Below are 21,371 nucleotides of genomic sequence, written 5' to 3'. Positions count from 1 at the left end.
TTTTGGGTCAATTTTTTATAAGGAGGGACCGGCGGCGCTCGGTTGAAAGGGCACAGTTCGCGTTGCCCAAAAATATAACTACCCTCTGCGCCCAGCCGGATTGGGCCTTGAAATAATGTAGCCAGACTCTTTGGCCTACTCGTTCATATCAAGGATCTTCGTAATGGGACCGAGGGCATCCAGGAGCTTGTCCTAGCAAGCCCTCCCGGATCTATCAATCCCTTTTTTGGGGTCCCTAATAAACGTCTGGAGGAAGGTGGACATGCGGGGGTCAATTTCTGGGGTAAGCGCCACCTTCCCCTCTAAAAAAGGGCAGGTACACTTAGCCCGTATGCAGTTGCGTTCCTCTTTCTCTAGAGGATGATGGATGTGTTCTGCCACATACGCAGCGACCTTATCCGCTGGGACCCACTCTGAGGAGCGAGGATGGACAATATCATTAGGGTTGAGCATATCAGAAGTGTTTTGGGGAGGGATGGAAGGGCGGGAGGGGAGCCAAGGCCTCGAAGGACCGGGGTCGGAGTCCGGTTCACCAGCCGCTTCCGGGTCAGTAGACGGGAGGGCCGGAAGGGGGGGGGATGTGGAGGATTCCCTGCAGGCAGCGCTGCTTGGCTATCCACAAAAGCCTGCCTCAAACGCTCAAAATCGTCCGATTCTACTCCAGGTACACATGGGCGTTTAGATGGTGGGGAGCCAATGGTATCGGGGTCCGAAGGGCCCGTGGCTGTAGGGTGTGCAGCCATCCACTGCTCAAGATATGCAAATGCTTGATTGATCTGGTGCGAGAGCCTATCCTCCAAGGGGGTGATAGCTTGGCCCACCGCCTGGTAGATAGAAGAATCTACCGCCTCATAAAAGGCATCCCCCCTAGGCATCTCTGCGAGGGGGTCCTCCTCCTCTTGGAAGACGTCATAGTACTCCATGGCACCGGTGAAAATGGAGAAAACTGATTGAGTGGTGACCCACCAGGCCGACAATGGGGACTAAGATGTTAAGGGCTGGGTGTCCGCCTACACTGTGGGCGGATAAACCGCAATTTATATGGGGTTCTAGCCCCAGGGGACAATCTGCTGGCTGTAAGAGCAAATAAAAAGGACTTCAAAATCCTCAATCTTGAGGGAATATAGCTGGTCTGGGCCGCGTTCCCTTTAAGGCCGTCACAGGCACATACAAGACCTCCACGAGGCGCTCATAAAACAAATACGGACTCTGAATCCCCGTTCTAAAACGGTCTGGCAGGGAAACAGAGCGTAAATATGTAAACTGGCAGTCAGCGGGGTATTATATCCGCTGCAGCCGACTACCGACCCAAAACCGGGCGTTCTCCTCAGACCAGGGGCTCTGCTGCAAGCGCGTGCGGTGTTTGAACTCCTGAGAAGATCAAACACCGCGACGTGCTGGGAACGGCCTCCCACGCCCCCTGGCGGCGGTAGGTCCGCAGAGCACAAGCCAGCAAGGCGCCGCGTAGGGACGGGAAAACCCATTCCCACGGCACCACCAAGACTGCAAGCGCAGATACGCACTGTAAAGGAAACAGCGGAAACATAGGGAAACGGCGCGATCCTGAAAACAGGCCGCCTAGAGAAAATCAGTCAGATGACATCGCGGTCGTGCCTAATTAAACCCAGACATAACGGGTAGAAAACCCAACACAAGCACGCACAAATGGCAATTACATAAGCATCAACAAAGCATGAACAGAGTCAATTCGCATACAAAGCACTAAATAGTATAAGAACTGAAGAGCACTTATCTAGCTGTGTAACAGCGAAGGAAGAGGGGACACTAGCAAAGGACTATGTTGGGCTCAAGGGCCCCTGATTGGACACTGATACCTGGTTGTCGCTATGTTGTTTTCTTTGCTACCTTTCCCTGTGGTTCATGGGAAATGTAGTCTTTGTTAATCTTAACGCTGCTATGAGAAAATAATCTAATCCTCGCCTCCAGTCCTGACATAGAATTCAAAAACTTGGCGACATAATAAATGCATAAAATCAATAAAAGATTTCTAAAACAATTGTGACTTTGACGGTAATAATAGGTGAGATCGAAGAACGTTGTCAATTTACCAATAAATCTGTAATTATTCATTGAGAAATAATACATAGTAGCCTGCACAATGGTTCTGATACTGGCTTTAACAAATGCCACTCTTAAAAAATTTCTCCTTATATCTAAGAAAGATAGAAATGCTCATTTGAGTCCTCCAAACATCCACACAGGTTGCAGCTATTTGACAGTGTGCACTGAGAGTTCCAAGCACTTTCTGTTTGGAAAATTGGAATAGAAAGCAAATGAAATCTCAGGTATTTCCTTTTGAAGGAAGGCTCAAGAAAATAATTTTAATAATTCTGCTTCAAGTTGCAGTAGGTGTCAGTAGTATAAACCGCATTTTTAAATCTGTGAAAGAAGATTATTTAGTTAACAATTAAAATTAAAATTTGTCTTTGTTAGTTCTTTACGTTTCAATCAGGGCGTTAGTCAAGTCTGGAAATGATGGCAATTGATTCTCTGAATATTCTCCCAACTTTTATTAGGCTGGGCTCCTTTAATGAACTTCTGTTTTGATTACGTTCCTTAACTATCAGCCCTCTGATGAGATTTTGATTGGCCTAATAGAAGTCACAAAAAAATTTACAAGTCCTTTTGATGCTTCTTCTCAAGATTTTTTCACCCATGTCATCTTTGTTGTTGGTTCTTTCCTTCACAGCCATCTGAATGATGCCCATATGGCTTCACAGCCTTAACACACCTAAACACAACCTCCAGTTAAAGGTGATATCTTAAAACAATCTCCATCTAAAGGCCAAGTGATGTCTCTCATGAATATACTTCACCCTTATGCTAATTACTTTCACATGACATTCTTTCACAGGTGGTGTCTTCACATGATAGCAGACACTCTTTTACTGCCACAAAAACACTTTTATAAACAGCATCTTTCAACTTGCCAAATTTTTCACTGCCCACTTGCCATGACTATAGATCTGCTGACCATTAACACCACATTCCAGAAGACAAAGCGCCTGCCGGCCTGACTTTTTCTACTTAAAATGATCATACATTCACAAAATAGACTCCATCATTGAAATAAATGTCTTTAAAATGTGATCTAAACCCAGTGCTTAATTTGTGCTGGTGTTTGCCAGTGCTTCGCACCGCCACCTTTTTCTAAGCCTTGCCTCATATTTACCCACCACATAGTGACGCTGTATGCTTATTTTATTTTATTATTATTGCTCATTGTCAAATAATACATTGTTTGAAAACTAGCAGATAGTTACTGCTGTCAATGGTATTTGGTAGCACTGGCAAGAGCTGGGGCTGCACCACCTGCAGTGCAACTTCCCTTTGTTTTTTTTGTACCAATTAAGCACTTCATAAGTGACTCTGCAGCAAGCTAACCATTACAATCTTAGTAACATTAGGGGCACACCTCAACTCCTCACGTACGCATCTCTGATACAGTTCATTAAGTATCTCCACTGACAAAATCGATCTCGCACTTTCACCTTCATGTATTCCATATAATTTTATTTAACATTTCTACGTGAATTCTAAAAACACCCAAAAGATTGACGGCTGGGCATCAACATTCTTTTTCTCTGTGATATTAGGCTTAGCAGAAAAAACACTATTAATTTTGAGTCCCACAAAAACTCTACATTATACTAACATGTTATGCCACATTGCAAAACACCAAATATATACCAAACAGATAGGCGCAATCCAAAGGCAGTGGCCCTCTCAAAATAATAACTGAGCTGTCTGCCAGTCTAACTTAAGAAGCATCTCAAAACCAAAATGGGGAGGTAGAGGAAAAAGAAGTGGACTCGTCCTCTAGACTAAATGTCAATACCCAAAAGGAGTCCCTCCAGGGAGAGAAGAACAAAAAGAAAAGACGGAAAGGACATCAACCACATTGTAGAAAGGAAAAGAGTTCGCCACCAGGGTTACCCCTTTGTGGCATACTTCATCATAGGGTTCGTCCCTAACCCCATATTTTAATCATATCAGCTAGGGGAGCGAATAAACTAGTCTTTTCCCACTAGTTAGATATTTTTAAATCACTTTTTATGAAAAAAGACCACTGCAATACTAATTCAATCAGCATAGGTGTACAGGAAAATCAAACAATTAGTGTTCCTGCGTCTTCGCTGGTCGCAGCAACACCCCTTTCCGTAGCAGGTTAGGGTTGAACCCTATGATGAAGCATGCCACCAAGGGGTAACCCTGGTGGGTGAGGGTTACTTAAAAGGAAAACTATTTTCCTTTCTACAATGAGGTTGATGTCCTTTCCATCCTCTTTGTTCTTCTCTCCCTGGAGGGACTCCTTTTAACTTAAGAAACGTACACCATAGGCTGGCACAAACAATTACATAAATGGAACAATGATAAACTGACCTGTACTTGGCAACCTAGCTTACTCCAGTATTGGAACTTTCATAGATTCCAATAGCTTGTATCTTTCCCCGTCGTCGGAATGGGAGTCTCGGTAAAATAAAAAATACTATAGCAGTAGGTACAAAAGAGAAGAAAGGGCCTAGGCCTCATCTCATCTTGTAGCTTATCCACCTCTTTTTGTAAAAGAGACCAAAATAATGCAACAACCAATCAGATCAGCCTCACCCCATAGAAGCCTCCTGAGAGAGCCTCAGATTTTCTACTGCACGTTGTGCAAGGGAGTCTCCACTGAGCTCTGCTCAGATTTCTCTTCAACTTCTGGTTTCAGCTGTTACTTTTCAACTTCCATTCTTCAGGATGTCTGAGAAGGAGAAGAAAGCTTTATTCAAAGCCTGTGCCACCTGTTCAAAGAAGAGGCTTTATGTGGAGGACAAGCATAAAGACTGCATTTATTGTTTGTACCCTGACCACAAGGCGACGGACTGCAAGATCTATCGGACCTTCTCTTCAAAGACCTTAAGAGACCTGTGAGGGGCGTCTACTCACCTGGCTGCAAAAGTTAGTCACGGAAAGACCCTTTTTCGAGTGACAGTGATGATGCCTCCTCTGCGACATCTTTGAGGAGATCTCAAAAACGGGGTAGGTCTTCACCTCCAACTTCTACTGACCCCCCTGCAAAGACTTTAAAAAAGACCTCTGATAGGTCTGACAGGTGTAGTCCTATCAAATCACCGAGGTGTAAAGGAGAGGGAAGGACTGGTTTCTGAGGTACAATCTGTTCCGAAAATAAGCCTGGGGCCTTCGGTTTCTCCTCCATCCTCTGAGAAACCTAAACTGCTCAAAAAACCAGCTTCCGTCCCACCTGAGGGGAAAGCTGACAGGAAAATCCGTCTGTCGACATCAGGTCCGTCGACGACCGCTTCAAAAATTCCACCGACTTTGGCTCCGTCGACGGGCTCGTCGGCGAGAACATCGTCTCCATTGCCTTCTTCGGCGATGGCTCCGTCGACGCTGAAACCTTAGGTACCTGTTTCTATGTCATCGACGCTTATGATGACTAGCTCGACACCGACGAGGATGACGACGATGTTGGTGTCGACGGCGACGTCTATGGCTTCCAGCATGGTATGATTGCCCTTTCGTCGTCGACGATACAAAAAGTGGCAATTTCAATAAGAAGACGTCGGATTACCCCGGAAATGACATCTCCTAGGAGGGTGACACCACTGCCTCCGGCGCTCCTTTTGGAGGAGAAATTTTCAGACGAGGATGACGGTCCTTATGGGGATGCATATAGCCCATCCCATATACATGTAAAATATCAGGACTCAGACTCTGAGGACTATTATATGGAACAACAGTAATATTTGCCACAATCTAGGTGTCAGGAACAGTCTCAACAGGGCATGGTGGCCATACCGTCTTCACTCATTGCTGATCTCCAATTCATACTGTTGGATTACAGAAAGAGATTTCCAACTGAATTTTCCGATCAACAGTCAGTTGAAGTGTTTCGACCTCCGCCTCGATCTCCTGTTCCAGTGGTTCCTCCGCTTCCCCAAGCTCCGATTCCGGAGCCTCCGGTTCCTCCACAAAATGTGGTCACAATTCAAGATGACTCATCGGATGATGACAGGGCACAGTCCCAGTCCCAGATCCAGAAAGGGAATGGGACGAGTACATTATTCCGGATCCCGCTCCTCCATCTCCGGCGAACTCTTCTCCAGCAGATATTGGAGGTTTTCACAATTTAATGGAACGAGCTTCCAAACGTTTTGATCTTCCCATTCCATCGGTACAATCGAAATGTTTTCTTTATGATTTCAAAGAACCTTATAAGAAGTCTGTCCGTTCTATCCCAATTGTGGGCCATGTCTGGGATGAGGAGATAAACGTTATGAAGTCTCCAGCAACTGTCATGCCCGTTATTCCTCGACTGGAGAAAAAGTACAAAGCTCCAGAGGACAGACCCGCTTGTCTGGTCAGCCAGCCAAAACCGGACTCTGTAATTTTTCAAGCGGCCCAAAGAAAGTCGAAGAATCAGTCGGTGCCCCTCACCACACCGCCTGATAAGGAGGGTAGATGACTAGATAATGTTGGGAAGAGGTTCTCTTCTATGTCCAGCCTCCGGGTCAGGGCCGCTAATGCTTTGGCGATTCTTGGACGATATTATCGCCAGATGTGATGCAACCTATCCCCTTATTTGGACCAATTACCGATAGACTCTAAGGCTGACGCAAAGAAAATCCTGGAGGAGGGAGAGCGTTCCTCTTCGGAAATTATTGTTGCGCAATGGACATTGCTACCACAGCTTTCCGCAGCCTGGCAGGAGCGGCAGTCCTTAGACGGCAAGGCTGGCTTCGGGCCACCGGGTTTCGTTCGGAACTCCAGAATAAAATCCTGGATTGCCGTTCGATGGGGAGATTCTTTTTGGGAAGCACGTGGACGAGGCGCTGCAGGATATAAAAAAGGACACGGAGACAGCGAAGTCCCTTGGGACTTTGCAATACCGCAAAGTGCCTTTCCGTGGAGTGAGAGGTTTTTCTTCATACAGGGGTGGATACCAGCAGCAGCGCTATTCCTCTTATTCACAGCCATCCCAGTCTTACAGGCCCCAGTATTCTCAACGTCAAGGCCAATCGTCGTCTTTCTCTCGCCAATCCTTTAGAAGACGACAAGGACGCGAGGGGAGAGATTCCTCTAAGCGCCAATAGCGGCTTCCCGGCTCTGTCTACTGTTCCTTCACCCCCTGTAACACCAGTGGGGGGCAGGATATCACAACGCCTCCACAACTGGCAACTCATAACATCAGATCGGTGGGTCCTCCATATCATCCGATTTAGCCATACACTGGCGTTTCAACACCAGCCACCCTCCAGAGCCCCTTGCGCCACCGAATCCAAACATCTGCACCTTCTACGTCTAGAAGCTCACCAACTAGTTCTCAAAGGAGCGATAGAACCAGTACCTCTGTCTCAACAAGGCAAAGGATTCTATTCCTGGTTTTTCCTCATTCGCAAGACCATAGAAAAATGGCGCCCAATTTTAGACCTGAGGGACCTCAACACCTATCTCATAAAACTCTAGTTTCGGATGGTTTCCCTACAGGACATTTTACGGCTCCTCAATCCAGGGGATTACATGGCTACCCTGGATCTCGAGGACGCATACTTCCATGTGCCCATCCACCCTGCCCACAGGAGGTTTTGACGCTTTACAGTACCCAAGAGCCACTTCCAATTCAAGGTCCTGCCTTTCGGACTCAGATCCGCGCTGCATATATTCACAAAGGTTTTAGTCCCAGTCGCAGCTTTTGTCAGAAAGCAAAGGCTAGAAGTTTTTCCTTATCTGGATGACTGGTTGGTGAAAGCGTCGTCTTCTCAGACAGCATCCCGAACCCCTGTGCACCGCGTACTTTTGCAGCAGCATATACTTTTTGGTGATCCCTGAGGCTGTGCTTTGGGCTACATGTAGTCCTGACCCCGAGCAGTATTTTCACTGAAGAATTCCGGCCTACACTCCACAAGTGTTCCGTGGGCTGGTATTTCGTGATTCCGCTTGAGGTCCCTTCGCGATCCCTGGTCAGTTGGCCTGTGGATCCCTGTGAAGGTAACTTTGACTTTCCTTCGGCTTTCCTGGTTGCTCCAGACATGCCCTGACTCTCCATAGCGTGGAGAGTCCCCAGAACCTTGCTGGTCATCACCGAAGCTGAATTCCTCTGCCCACGTGGGCTGCAGTTGCCAAGGCTTGTTGGTGTTCGACTCCGGACACTGACCCCCCCAGCACTCGACATCCTTCGTGGGACAGCTCACCTCCGGACTTTGGTCGTGGCAGACGTCTCTTGGTCCCCGTGTCTGCAGAGTCAAGCATTGCGTCATCTCATCTGAAGCACCCGACATCGGTGGGCATTCGTCTATCGTGCCCCTGGTCACCCTGAAGTGACCCAGACTCTGTCCCCTCTGCTGTTAGGTTCTTCTCACCTCGGATCCAGGCTTGGATTCCACAGGACACTTCATCTTCCCGGCAGCAGCACTTTTCCGCATCACGCCATTGAAAACGATGAAGTTTTCTGACATCACTTGACCCATATGCACCTGGCTCCTCTGGGACAGGTAACGCGGGTACCTCGGTAGTCTCAAGGGTGCTGGCCTTAGAACCTTCTATGTTTGAAAGGGTTTGCTTAAAGTCCTCTCCGAAGTGTCCTTAATCTTTAAAATTCCAACCGCGACTTTCTCATAGAGTTGTACGGAGCTCGCGCCTGCTTTGTGCTCTAATCTCATAAAGAGGTTAGTAGAGAGTGTTTAGTAATAAATACATATATTTTATATATCTCTTGTGTGGTTCTCCTTTCATTTGGCCATTCAGGAGGTTCTGGTCTGGTAAAATAAGCTGCTTTGCATTTCTTCGAGACTTAGTCTGAAGGGTGCTCTCCATAGCTACAACTAGGATAGCTTTCAATAAAGGTTGTCTTTAACCTAATCATCAATAAGGGTCGTTTGGACTGGTGCAAGGTGCACACTTTAATTAGTGGACAGCATATACCAGGCCAACTTCTCACAGTAGGGCGTGATCATAAACGTTTTTATAAATCAAGAACTCTATTGAAATCTGTACTTTGTACTCTTTACTATGAACTAGCTTTGGCAAATGATGAATGCTATGGAAAATGAACATAACTGGTTAAAATAGCAAAAGTGTGGGGGGGGGGGCATGACCGGGGAGGCAATGGAGTGAGACGTGCTTCTCTCGCTCTCCGTCCTCCCGGGCCCATCAACAAGCTTCCTACTGCCAAGGGGTACCAGTATTCGATCCCGGGGGCTCCCGGTGTCACCAGGCACCCGGGCACAGCAATCTAAGCCCGCGGCAGCCCAAACGGCAGTGATCAGCGTTTCCGGGAACGGGACGACACGCCGCGGGCACCATTTTGCTACCGGAGTCCTCCGCTGCGCTGCATAACAGAGGAACGGCGGCGGCATGCAAACACCTGTGCTGATCCCTGATGGCCTGCCACTGTAATTGGGTGGGGGCAGCCCTACTGCGACTTTGCAGAAGCCTCCTGACGTTGGGGGGACCGGTGAGCCTGCCGCACCGCCGAACATCCCGAGACTGCATCCCTGCTCCCATGACCACTGGCCGTCATAGCTGGTGCAACTGTAAACTTCGAGAGCCAGGAGCCGCTGACTGAGACAACGGGGAGCCCCTAACTCCCTCCCCACCGAAGCTGCCGTCACTGCGGGGTCAGACTGATCAGGGGCCTCCCTGTGAGAGCCTGCTCCTATCGACACCACGGTGATTAGAGGAGACAGCCCAGGACTGCACCGATGCAGAGGCCTGGCCAGCGGCCTGGCTGGGTGTCTTCAGCACCTGGGTCGTGAAAGCGAAGCTCCCCTTGCCAGAATCTGGAGCGGAGCCGCGCAATTACATAGCCGGTAAGCATGGAAAAGCAGCGTGTGAAGCAAGAGCCCAGAGGCCATATTGGAGGGCCCTTGGTGGTGAGACCCTGAGACTGCTTCTTGGGGCCTGCGAGGTGGAATATCGCAAAACACCGAGAGCAATGGGCAAACTGCAATCGTTGACTCGGTCCAGGGCGCCCGCAGAGCCTGGGGATAGGCCAGCAAAGCTAGAGCTCGAGCACAGAGACAAACGGTCACTCCCCAATAGGTGCGCCGCGTGGAAAGAGTAAGCAAACGAGATCCCTGCCAGAAGAGAACTTTAGAAGCAAATTCCAACTGCTGGCAGGGCCCCTTCACTGGCAGCCTCTGGCCCTCTTGCGAACAACGTGTACCAGGCCTGTGATCCCCGCCTGGAGCAATCGTGCCATCCCGAACACTCCCTTGGAGCTAGCCGAATCTGGTGATAACCAGTGGCAGCATCCAAGGGAACGCACCACCTACACACACCCGAGCCCCTGGGCGTAATGCCAGGGATGGGGGGTACTTCCACTGACTGGTTTCCTGAAGGAGGCCCCAAACACCCTGTGTGGACGGAGACAACGTGCCATGGGACCAGTGGTGGGGGTCTGTTAGAAATGTGTCCTGTGTGGTTGTCCCCCGCTGGCGTGGGTCTGCACAATTGGGAGCTGCACCGGTGGATCGCACTCCTCGGCGTTCTTTGTAGCTTTACCACTTGCTATGCCACGCTCTAAAGCAGCCAAAGGCAATCTGGTGATGTATCTCTGGAGCAAGACCCCACAGCCAGAAGAGGCAACTCACCTCCCCAACTCAGTCACCTGCAGCGGCACGCGGTGAGTCCTCGGCACCGATCACCCTAGGGTATATGGACCACTTTTTACAAGAGATATGAACTGACATCTCCTCGCTTAAAGAATAGCTTTAATTGGGCCTTCGCGACATACGGAGAGAGCTTTTGGAAATCGTAGACAGAGTGGATGATCTGGAGCGGACGGTAGACGCCAGATCAAAAGATCAGGAGATAAATAGAAAATAGGAGCCACCGCAACAACATCCGTATACGAGGGGTGCCACCATGCGCAGAAGGCACTGATATCATGACCTTTAGAGCAGAGCTTCTCCATGCGGTCTGAGGCAACAAGGACGCATCCCCACCTGCCCTGGATCGGGCCCAACGAGTTGCCACAAGGGCAGGACGAGCAGACAGCGGTCCTGACATCTTAAGCAGAGTGCCCTGTTTCACGGCAAAGGAAGCGATTATGCAAGCAGCTAGGGGAACGATGGAGCTTAAATTTTAAGACCACACGATCCACTTTACCAGGACCTCTCCCCTGTCACCCTCCCAAAACGCTGCGACTTCAAACCTATCACTAACAAGCTGCGCGCACAAAGTATCCGCTATCCGTGTTGCCACCCTTTTGCACTTCTGTTCTAATGGGAGGGCAGGCTTCCCTCATTACACTCGCTGGCAGAAGCCAAAGCATTACTGGGATTACCGGACGATCCTCCGACAAGGGATGAAACACCCCACACGGGCTCCTCAGGACATGATCTTAAACCTAAATGGGCCCACGTAGAACTCACCTGGGATACTGTTGCGTCCCTCCCGTCCCCCCCCCCCCCGAGCACACCTCACGCTGGCGATTACCCCCACACCTTCTGGTCGATCCAGGGTACATAAAAGAGATACGCAAGGGAATCACAGACTATTTTTGCCTCAATGCGCTACCTGAGATCTCCCTGCATACACTTTGAGACGGGTTCAAAGCTACGATTAGGGAAGGGGTACCCTTTACCGCCTATTTCTTCCCCAGCTGCAAGACCACCTCCTACGACTGTTCAGTCCTTTCTCATAAGACACTGGTCTTACCCCCACAATGGCAATGGCAAAGGCAGAGAGCTCTCTTATACCTCAAGTGGGGAAAGACCCTGCACAATGCTCCTCGTACCGCCAAATATCGCTTCTCAATACGGATGCCAAGCTTTTTACTAAAATAATAGCTACCCGCCTCGACCCGTATCTCCTTGGCCTCATTAATCCTGACCAGGTGGGTTTTATTCGCCAATGACAAGGGGCCGATAACGTCCGGCATATAGCCCATTTAGTAGAAAAAAACACGCTGACTTGATTTCCTTGACTGTCATCGCTCGATTGACACGGAGAAGGCATTTGACAGGGTAGACTGGACATATCTCCACAAAATAGGCCTTGGAAGGGCCTTCATCTCCAAAGTCATGGCACCATACACACCTCCGGCCGCCTACATTCGAGTGAATGGGAGGGCCACAAGTTTGATTTCCCTGCAACAAAGCACTCGACAGGGATGTCCACTCTCAACCCTACTCTTTGCAGAAGCAGTGAAAACTTCGCTATCTGTGTGCGGGACTCAGATGGGATTAAAGGCATACCCTTTGGGGCCACATGCATAAGCTCAACTTGTTTGCAGATGACCTCCTCCTTACTCTAACCCAGTCTCACACCTGGCTCCCTAGTGTTGTAGAAAACTTGGAGACCTTTGAGGCCATCTCTGTCTTCAAGATCAACAGGACTAAGTTGTTTGTCCTTAACCTTAACATTCCGACCCCAGAAATAAAGGCATTACATGGCACAATCCCTTTTCAGTTGTCTTCAGACCAGACTCAATCAAATACTTAGGCATCCATACCACCCCCAACCTTACCTCATGGTCCAGGGTCAACTGGTCCTCTCTTCGTCGCTCGATCCTGACGCACCTGCAGAGATGGAAGCCTCCCTATATCTCCTGGCTAGGATGTGTCAACACCATTAAAATGAACATCCTTCTGCAGGTCCTGTATATTTCCCAGACATTACCCACATCGATCCTGCAGGAGGATATTTAATGCCTCTATAGGGGGGGGGGGGGCTAGCATGCCCAAACTTGCTGGCATATTCTTGGGCAGCACATTCCGAGTGAGTTATACACGAAAGTGAAAAGCACTGGTCTCACATGGACTGAGCGGTAGCGTGCCGGCCCCTGTGGGATCTTGCTAGGCTGCCTAAATGCACCCACCCTCGCAGCACTTACATCACAACTCCGAACAGGACGGTATTAGAAATCTGGGATAGAATAGCCGGGAAGAGGGGGCTCACCTCGTTCCCATCCCCTAATAGCTCCATAGCACGCAACCCTGACTTCCTCCCAGGCCTTTTGACACTTGCATTTCGCAACTGGGCAGATGGTGACTGCCGGACCCTAAGAGTCCTTTTCGTGGGAGACACCATGAAGTCTTTTGAAGACTGTAAGACCGAATTTGCACTACCGGCCGCCGCACGGCTCCAATACCTCAGCTGCGGCATTGGGCATCACACCCAAAGTTACATGTGGCACCTGTTTGCCCTGTCACCCTTTTTTAGAAGCTAGTACGCGCCTTCGATGGCACCAGAGGGCTGATCTCCAAAAGCTATCGGGTATTACAACACTCGGCCCCCAGCCGCACCCATAACTATCAAACCGCCTGGCACAACGCTACCCCCGGGGGAATTACCACCTAACAATGGAAAACACTATGGCACGAAAACCTACTGCAATCTCTCCTCCCGTGAGACTGCATATAAACTGATGTTCCAATGATATTGTACGCCTGCCCACCTAGCTGCCATCTGTCACACTATCGCTAGTATATGCTGGCGCAGTAGAAATGAAGAAGGAACTCTGTGCCATATATAGTGGTCGTGCAAAGTGATTACTACATACTGGAAGGAAGTCCTTGGACACATCAAGGGCATCATAGGCTTCCCGCTTCCACATCTGCACCACATGATTGTCTTAGGCATAGGCTCCCCTGACATCACTGCAATGACACACGCTGACTGGGCCCTTGTAAGCCATTTATTATTAACGGCACAACAGCTCGTAGCATGCGCCTGGAAGCAAACGTCATCCCCTTCTGTGGCGCAGTGGTTTTTTAGGGTGTGGCCCCTCCTGGTGATGGAACGGCTATCTCACATCTTAGCCAACACAGACAAGAAGTTCCAGCATATATGGCAGCCACTGATACACAACCTTATGCGCATAGAATTTACATGCTTCAACCCCACAAAACTCAAAGCTCTCCAGCTTTTTGACTCCAAGTGACACACAACTTCTCTCAGCCGTCCTGGAGCCCACCACACACTGCAGATCCCCGGATACCACCTCCCCATACATTGTGCAATATTGCACCCCTTCAGCCCTTTACACTTAGAGAACTTCTCGACCTGCATAAACCTTGTTTGTTTGAAGTTTTTAGTTTACAAACAATTACACTATTCTGGTCTTAGATGCCAATACGCATCATCCTATTTTGCTATCACCGATCTAAAAACTCAATAACAACCCCATGGGCGGGTGATGGATAGGGAAACGGCTAATATGATTACCGCGCAGCCTTGCCCTATTTCTTAATGCTATGTAACTCCTCTCAAGGGTAGTGATGTACATGTGATTCGCTTACTGTCTATCAAGACGATGAACCACCATGCGCAACATCTATACAGATCTCTCCCTGTTGATAGCCCGTGACATCGGATATCGCAAAATGAGCGTGGCCGGCCCGATGAGGTTGTAGGCCACTTGCTGTGTATTTATGTATGCAATGCTGTTGTCCATTTGGCAGGGACACGCAGCCGGTCCGATCTGGGTTGTAGGCGATACGCTGTATTTTATAACGATTGTTTTGCTAAGAATAAAACTTTAAAAGAGAAAAACAAGATAGCAAAAGTGTGTATGCAGATTTATATACGAATGACACGCCTCCTCCGCTTATTGCAGGTCATTTTAAGCATTTGGTTCTAACCCGAGCTGGACCTCTCTTTTTTTTTTTTTTTTTTTTTTTTTTTAAATGTTTTTTTTATTAGTTTTAACATATTTATTCCCCCTAAGCATTAAAGGAAATTTTGTAAAATATATTCAGTGCTTCACAGGGAAAAGAAAAAAAAAAAAACCCCAATTAAAACAATAACATAAATACATTGTAGCAATGATGATAAATCAGATTTGTCGCTCTCGCCAAGATGTGAGAGGAGTCCAGATGTTCGTGCCCCTTTTACGTCGCCTTTTGCCTTTCCGCTTATATATAGCTATCTCGATATTATGCACCGCTAAAAGCCTAGCTAGCCACTGTTGAAAAGTGGGTGGTAATGGGTCTAGCCAAGCCGAGGCTAGACATAGACGCCAAACAGCCATAGCAACAAAAATAAAATCATAACCGTTTTCAGGTTTATCTGAATCTTCCACCCCGAGTACCATTACCTCTGGTGACAAGACAACCTTTCTATGAAGAACAGCTGGACCTCTCTTAGCAAGTGGAACTGCAGCTTTATGAAAATATCGTAATGCTTTTGTATTTGACTTGGAGGGGACACCTAGTAACGACTTGTTGAACTGCAGCTTCATGAAAGGACTTCAGTGCATTTCCGTTTCACTTTTGTGGGACACATAGTGACCCAGCTGTGGACTAATGTAAGAATTTCAGTGATTTTGTATTTGACTTGTGAGCCAGACCTAGTACCCACTAGTGGAACTGCAGTTTCTTTTCAGGATGTCAATGCTTTTGCATATGACTCGACGTGGACACCTATTAATGACTAGTAGAACTGCAGCATCATGTAAAAACTTCAATACTTTTGCATTTGACTTGTGAGGGGCACCTAGTGGAACTGCACTGTCACGAAAGAATATCAACGCGTTATTAACCCCTTGAGTGCCCATGACGAGATGGTCTCGTCATGGGCCGCGGTTGCGCTGTGCCCATGACGAGACTATCTCGTCATGAGCCCCGCCCGCTAATGAAACGCCCGGCACAGGGCGTGGAAAGGGCGGGGCACACAAGGGGTTAAAGTCGATTTGTATATTTTTATTTTGAAGCCCCCATCTTCATAGCTTTGTGAAGGACATTTTAAGCAGTTGCATCTTACTCACGAGGGACATTTAGTAACAGCGTGAGTTATTGCTGCATTGTGACAGACTTGCTAAGCAGTTGCTTCAGACTTGAGAGTTACTCCTAGTATAGTTTTGAAGGGCTGCAGTCTTTTTAAAGACTTCACACAGATTTTTCTGACTCAGAAAGAACATCTAGTAATTAGTCAGTGTAACTATGTGAAAGGCCAGACCGATTTGGCTTTGCCATAGCTTGTTTTCCATTGGTTCTCTGTGATGCACCCCATTGTCCATTTTTATTCCACTGGCTTTTGTTAGCTCTCACAACCTTGCTCTGCATCTTGGAGGTGTTGGACAGGTATGCCTCCACTCGCTCTGCTGCTGGGTGCTACCTATCTGTAATAAGTCTCCTCTGTTGTTGCTCCTGAAGGGCGCCTTACAGAGGCTCGCAGTACCCAAGCGCACAGCAGGGGCTGGCATCATTGCAATTGCCACACACTAAACTGAGGATTGCAGCTTGCTGCTTTTGGGCTAGAGGCTTTTCTCATTGTAGTGTGTTCAAGCTTCTGTTTCAGCGTTCTCAAGTTTACAATGTAATATGCTGTAACAGGAGTCGGAGGTTCTACTGGTAATAGAGTAATACAATTCTGCCTGGGCGCTCTATGCAATCTGTTTCCTGTCAAACCTTCCCACTTTTCTTTGTATAGCATCTTAAACAAACACTGTAAATCATCATCTCAGACGCCTGGCGTTTGTTTTACTAGAAAATGTTTTCACACTCCTGCTTTTCCTGCTTGCTGCTATGAACGCAGTTTTGCTGCTGAAGGTACCTTGTATGTAATGTAGCCGAAAGTGTTGAGATAGGTGAGTCGTACTGCTATTGGAGTTAACTATGCCTTAAGTCATTTGGTGATTGTGTATTGGGCCACAAAGAATGAGTATACCTCTGGTCAGTTGGCGATGGCTGTTTCCGAGGTTCTATATGATTTTTTTCAGGAACATTAATCGCTTGGAGATTAAATTCGCTGGGTGATTGTTCTAGGGATCTGATTTTATTATGACCTTTACATCATTTCTGGTTATATTTATATGTATTAATTTATCCGTTTTTGCTTTAAAAATTGATTATATTAAATATCATTGTTACTTTTTTTATTAATTATGTAAGAAGGTGCTCTTCCCACCCTTACCAGTTATTCATTTCAGGTTTCTTGTTTTACTTTTTCATGTCCCTAACTTTTACTCTTATTCCTTTATACTTCCCTGTCCTTTCCAGCTTTTTTGTCCTTCAGTGTTTGTTTTCCCAGTAGAATGAACCCAAGATTTGTGTATCCTTAGCTTATGTACTGAGATGAACATGTAGCTGTACCTGGGTCAAAACCGACAGTGTGCATACCTGGGTCGAATTGGCAGTGTGCATACCCGGGTAGAATTGGCAGTGTGCATACCCGGGTCGAATTGGCAGTGTTCACACCCGGGTCGAATTGGCAGTGTTCACACCCGGGTCGAATTGGCAGTGTTCACACCCGGGTCGAATTGGCAGTGTGCATACCCGGGTCGTATTTGCAGTGTTCATACCTAGATCGGATTGGCTGCACCTGAAGTTCATTTGAAGTCTTAATGTGGGGCCAGCTGGCAATGGCTCCGTAAGGTCCCTGTTAGCAACCTAGTATTTGTGGTGGGATTGCAGTAAGGTAAGCCTGTAAGTGATGGGATCGTTTGTCACTACAGTACTTGGAGGCACTTAGAAAATAATTCCAAACTGATTGCAGAGCAAAACTTGGAGGCATATTTGCCGGGGCAGTATTTGGGGCACATTATCTGTTGTGGGACTTGTGCATCTACGTAAGGCTTGTTGACGGTGCCGTTATTGTGAGGAATGAAGACAGTGCTTTGAGTACAGTGGTACTACCTGGAGCATATTGGCACTTGCAGTACAAGGGACATATTTTGCCAATGGCAATACTTGGTTCAAGTCAGTGAGCAGTATGCATGAACAGAAGGATTTTTCAGAGGGAATAGTGGTGGAATCCTTAATTCTCTCTCCAGGCGTACCACATTCTCAGTGTTTTCAGCATTCAGACGGAGGTTACCTTGACACCTGTCTCTGGGTCGTTGTTCCTTCCGATGTGGATTTGTGTGTTGACCTGTACAACTTCGAGTGCGCAAGCGGGCGTGTGTAGTCAATAAAGAGCACAAAGCAGATGGACTCCCTCATAGATACCCCACATGACACCTTTAATGTCGATGTTTCAATAGAATCAGTGCAAACTCGTTGGCTGCTAATTATTTTGTGATTTTTAAAAGCACACTTGAGCAGCTACCTCTCCTTGTATTTAAGACGTAGACACAGGCAAGCACGCAAACACCATTCTCCGCACCCCTTTCACATATTTTACACAAAACCTCTAGATGGTGGCCTCTGTTAGAACTGGGGAGTGCAACATTATATGCGTTTACAAATGCGTTCAAGTATTGTCTCTTCTTTCTCATCTTTGCTTATCATTTAATGCTTCAGCTGAAAAGCCATACAGTTTTGACTAAGGGTCCGAATTGCCATCTTTAATAGATAAAAGTAGGCCAACAATAAAAAAAACTGCTCTGGACTCTGTAATTGTGACCAAGAAACTTTGAAGCACTTTATACTGTTATGTACTAAAACATAAGGAAGCAGTAGTTAAATCCTCTTTTTGAGAAATATAACGTAAGGTTATGTAGGAAGGCCATGATCTTATGCTACCATACGGACTTTGATGGCGTTTTTCTTCCTGTATATTTTTGATAATCTGTTGAATTTGTACTGAGGGATTTAGCTGGTTAATTGTATTTTATTGTGCTTTAATTACTTGGTTTTATATGGTTTGGTTTTAATTTTACATAAAAACTTCACTTTATGGATATATGTGGTCCACATTTTTCATAAGAGCTCAGAACGTTGGAGAAAGGAAGCGTATGAGACAGAAGTTTTTTAGACTGGGCTTGATCCTGGTAAACAGGCGCGTTGTTACTCATTGGACAAGTACAAAAGCGCCTCCTAGAGAGACTTGGATCTTGGATATACTGGAATAGGCAGCAGCGGCGGAGTCTCATATGCAGCAAGTGAGGAGAGATGATAAACTGGCAGAGGAGATTTATAGAATGGGCTGAGTTGATGCAGGTCCTATCTGACCCACCTGGCAAAAGGCAGGACTAAAATTAGTTGATCTGTTGAGGTTGGGCAAGGACTGAATGCCCGATATGTTTGTCTGACATGTTAAGGAAGTGCCTATGTACCTCAGTGTTGCATGTGTATCTTGCTGTTTGTTGCTTAATATTGTAAACAAATTGAAAAAAATATAAACAAAAGCTCAGAACATTGATTCTTAGATACCGTGGTCACACACTCCCAGCATATTACTGACGTTTTATCAAAATGTAATCTCAATACTATTATTTATTCAATCGATCAAAAATATGATCATTCACAGCTTAAAATACAGTGCAAAATCAATATACCATTAAAAAAATGTGGCATTATAAAAACCATTAAGAGTGATTTATATAATACATAAAACTATCTTCTACATTTTCCATAAAAAATTAGCCTGCGTCTGAACAGAATACCACTGAATCTGGTTGGAATTATATTAACAGTGCTACAACACAGGAACAAGTTTGCCCATTTTTGAGCTTTTCCACCATGCAAACATTAAAAACCTCGAAACAGCAAATACCAACCAGCTTGTGGTATCTGACTTAAATATACGCATGGCTTCTAAAGGACAATTAAAAGATAAAATGCGACATACAGGGGCCAGCCAAGTTTTCCTAGGTTCAGTGTAGAATGAACAGCAGAAGAAAAAGTGCTCAGTGGTTTCAGGTGAAATATGGCACAAAGGACACAATGAATTAGAGGTTTTCCCATGAACTCTTCAATGCAGTCAAAGGAAGGGTTCCGTATCTAAACTGGACATACAAAGCTCGAGCCTGAGGCGGTTCAATATCATCCAGAAACCCTTCAAACAGAAATACTCCTTTGGTATTTAAAAGCCCCGCAGTCAAAGTGCCATGTGCAAACCGGTCAACCCTTTTCGAGACCATTAGTTCCCAGAACCTTTTTTTGACTAAAGGGATCGTAAGTTTAGTCATAGACCCTGGGTCTTTCCAGAGTTGCACCATCCCAATTTTTGTAAACCAGACCTTGATCTTACTAAACCACTTAATGCGGCCTGTTTGATTATGTAGAGCAATCACCTCTACAAAAGCCTCCCTCAGGGGCACCTGTGTTTTGCTTATCCACATCCTGATCCAGAACAGGATTGACCTCAAAATGGCATAATGGTCAATAGGTTTTAGGCCAAGATCTAGTCTAAGTGGCAGGAGTGGTGTATTCACTGGGAGGTTCATAATGGCTCTCATGAATGTATTTTCAGCACGAGTTAGTTCTGTCAGGTTTTCTAAACTCCACAATTCTGCCCCATAGAGGGCCGCACCTAGACCCTTAGCCCTATGAATTTCAATAGTGGGGGATATTGGCCGAAAGGGGGAAGCTCTAGCCCCTTGAACAATAGCACAGTCAACATGCTGAAGGGTCGCAATGCTTTTTTCTATCTGCGGTGTCTATGCCAGCCTATCGTTGATCCGGATATCCAGATGGTCAAATGAACCTACCTGCTCCAAACTGCGTGCCCAGGGTAAGTTCCTCTTATTAGACTTATATGGATTAAAGACCATATATTTGGTCTTCAGCCCATTTATTTCTAGACACTTATCTTTGCAAAGTAGGGCACATTTATTTAATAGATTTTGAATGCCACAGGGTGTTCTGGCAATAAGCAGTGTGTCGTCTGCAAAAAGCAGACAGGGCACTACCTTTCCAGCCAATTTTGGGGGTCACCACCGCAGTTAAAGAGTTCTCCTATTAGGCCATTTATGTAGAGGATAAACAATGTAGGAGCAAGAACGCATCCCTGGCGAATGCCCTTCTGAACAGCTATGGCATTTGTCAGGGAGCCCTCAGTATTCTACCTGACCCTGGCAAAGGTAATCTCAATACATTTTTTGATTGTTGCGGTGCTAGATTTATCCATTGATGTTAGATTATCCCAAAACCCCACACATCCTATATTATTTCAAATTTGGCAGGTGTCACCTGGCTTTTGTAAATTTTAGTGGATCTTGTTTGCTCCAGATATCAAGGAATGTCTGTAGGTAATTGTTCAAAGAATGTTTTGTCCATGGCCAAGCCCAGTCCAAAATAGACTTTAGATGGCTCATGATTCAATGCTATGTAGGCCCAGTGCAGACCGTAGTGCCTCCATCTGTGAACCCAGGCAGAGGGTCACAGATGGAGGCACTAAGGATGCGATGCAAGAAGCAATTTACACTCACTTGTGGCTCGTCAGCACCATTCTTGGTAGTAGCCGTTACTTTAATTTTATAAACTTGAAGAGCAGGTTCTATTGGTCTTCCTCCCTAATCGTTCATGCAACAATTGTACTTGAGTTCCGACTCATGATGGGCTCACGTTTCCCAATTTGTACTGCCCAGGACGGTTTATCATCGAAACATATTCCCAGATAATCGAAGCTTTGGACACAGTCCAGCAGCTCTGCTATTTGGATTCAGAGTTATAAATTTTGTTTTGTTAGCATTTATGGTAATTTTTTGTGAACTTCAGTAAGATTCGAGGCACTGA

The 21,371-nt window shown here is 46.6% G+C and overlaps 1 protein-coding gene across 2 annotated transcripts in view; it reads left to right on the top strand.

Moving 5' to 3' along the window:
- The window catches only part of THAP4 (THAP domain containing 4), a 387,734-nt gene that overhangs the window by 267,376 nt on the left and 98,987 nt on the right, over positions 1 to 21,371 (top strand). The window lies entirely within an intron of this gene.

Source organism: Triturus cristatus, chromosome 11 (genome assembly GCF_964204655.1).
Source record: "Triturus cristatus chromosome 11, aTriCri1.1, whole genome shotgun sequence".
NCBI classification, from domain to species: domain Eukaryota; kingdom Metazoa; phylum Chordata; class Amphibia; order Caudata; family Salamandridae; genus Triturus; species Triturus cristatus.
The sequence above is the reverse complement of the archived record's forward strand: the minus strand, read 5'-3'. Positions and strand labels throughout refer to the sequence as shown.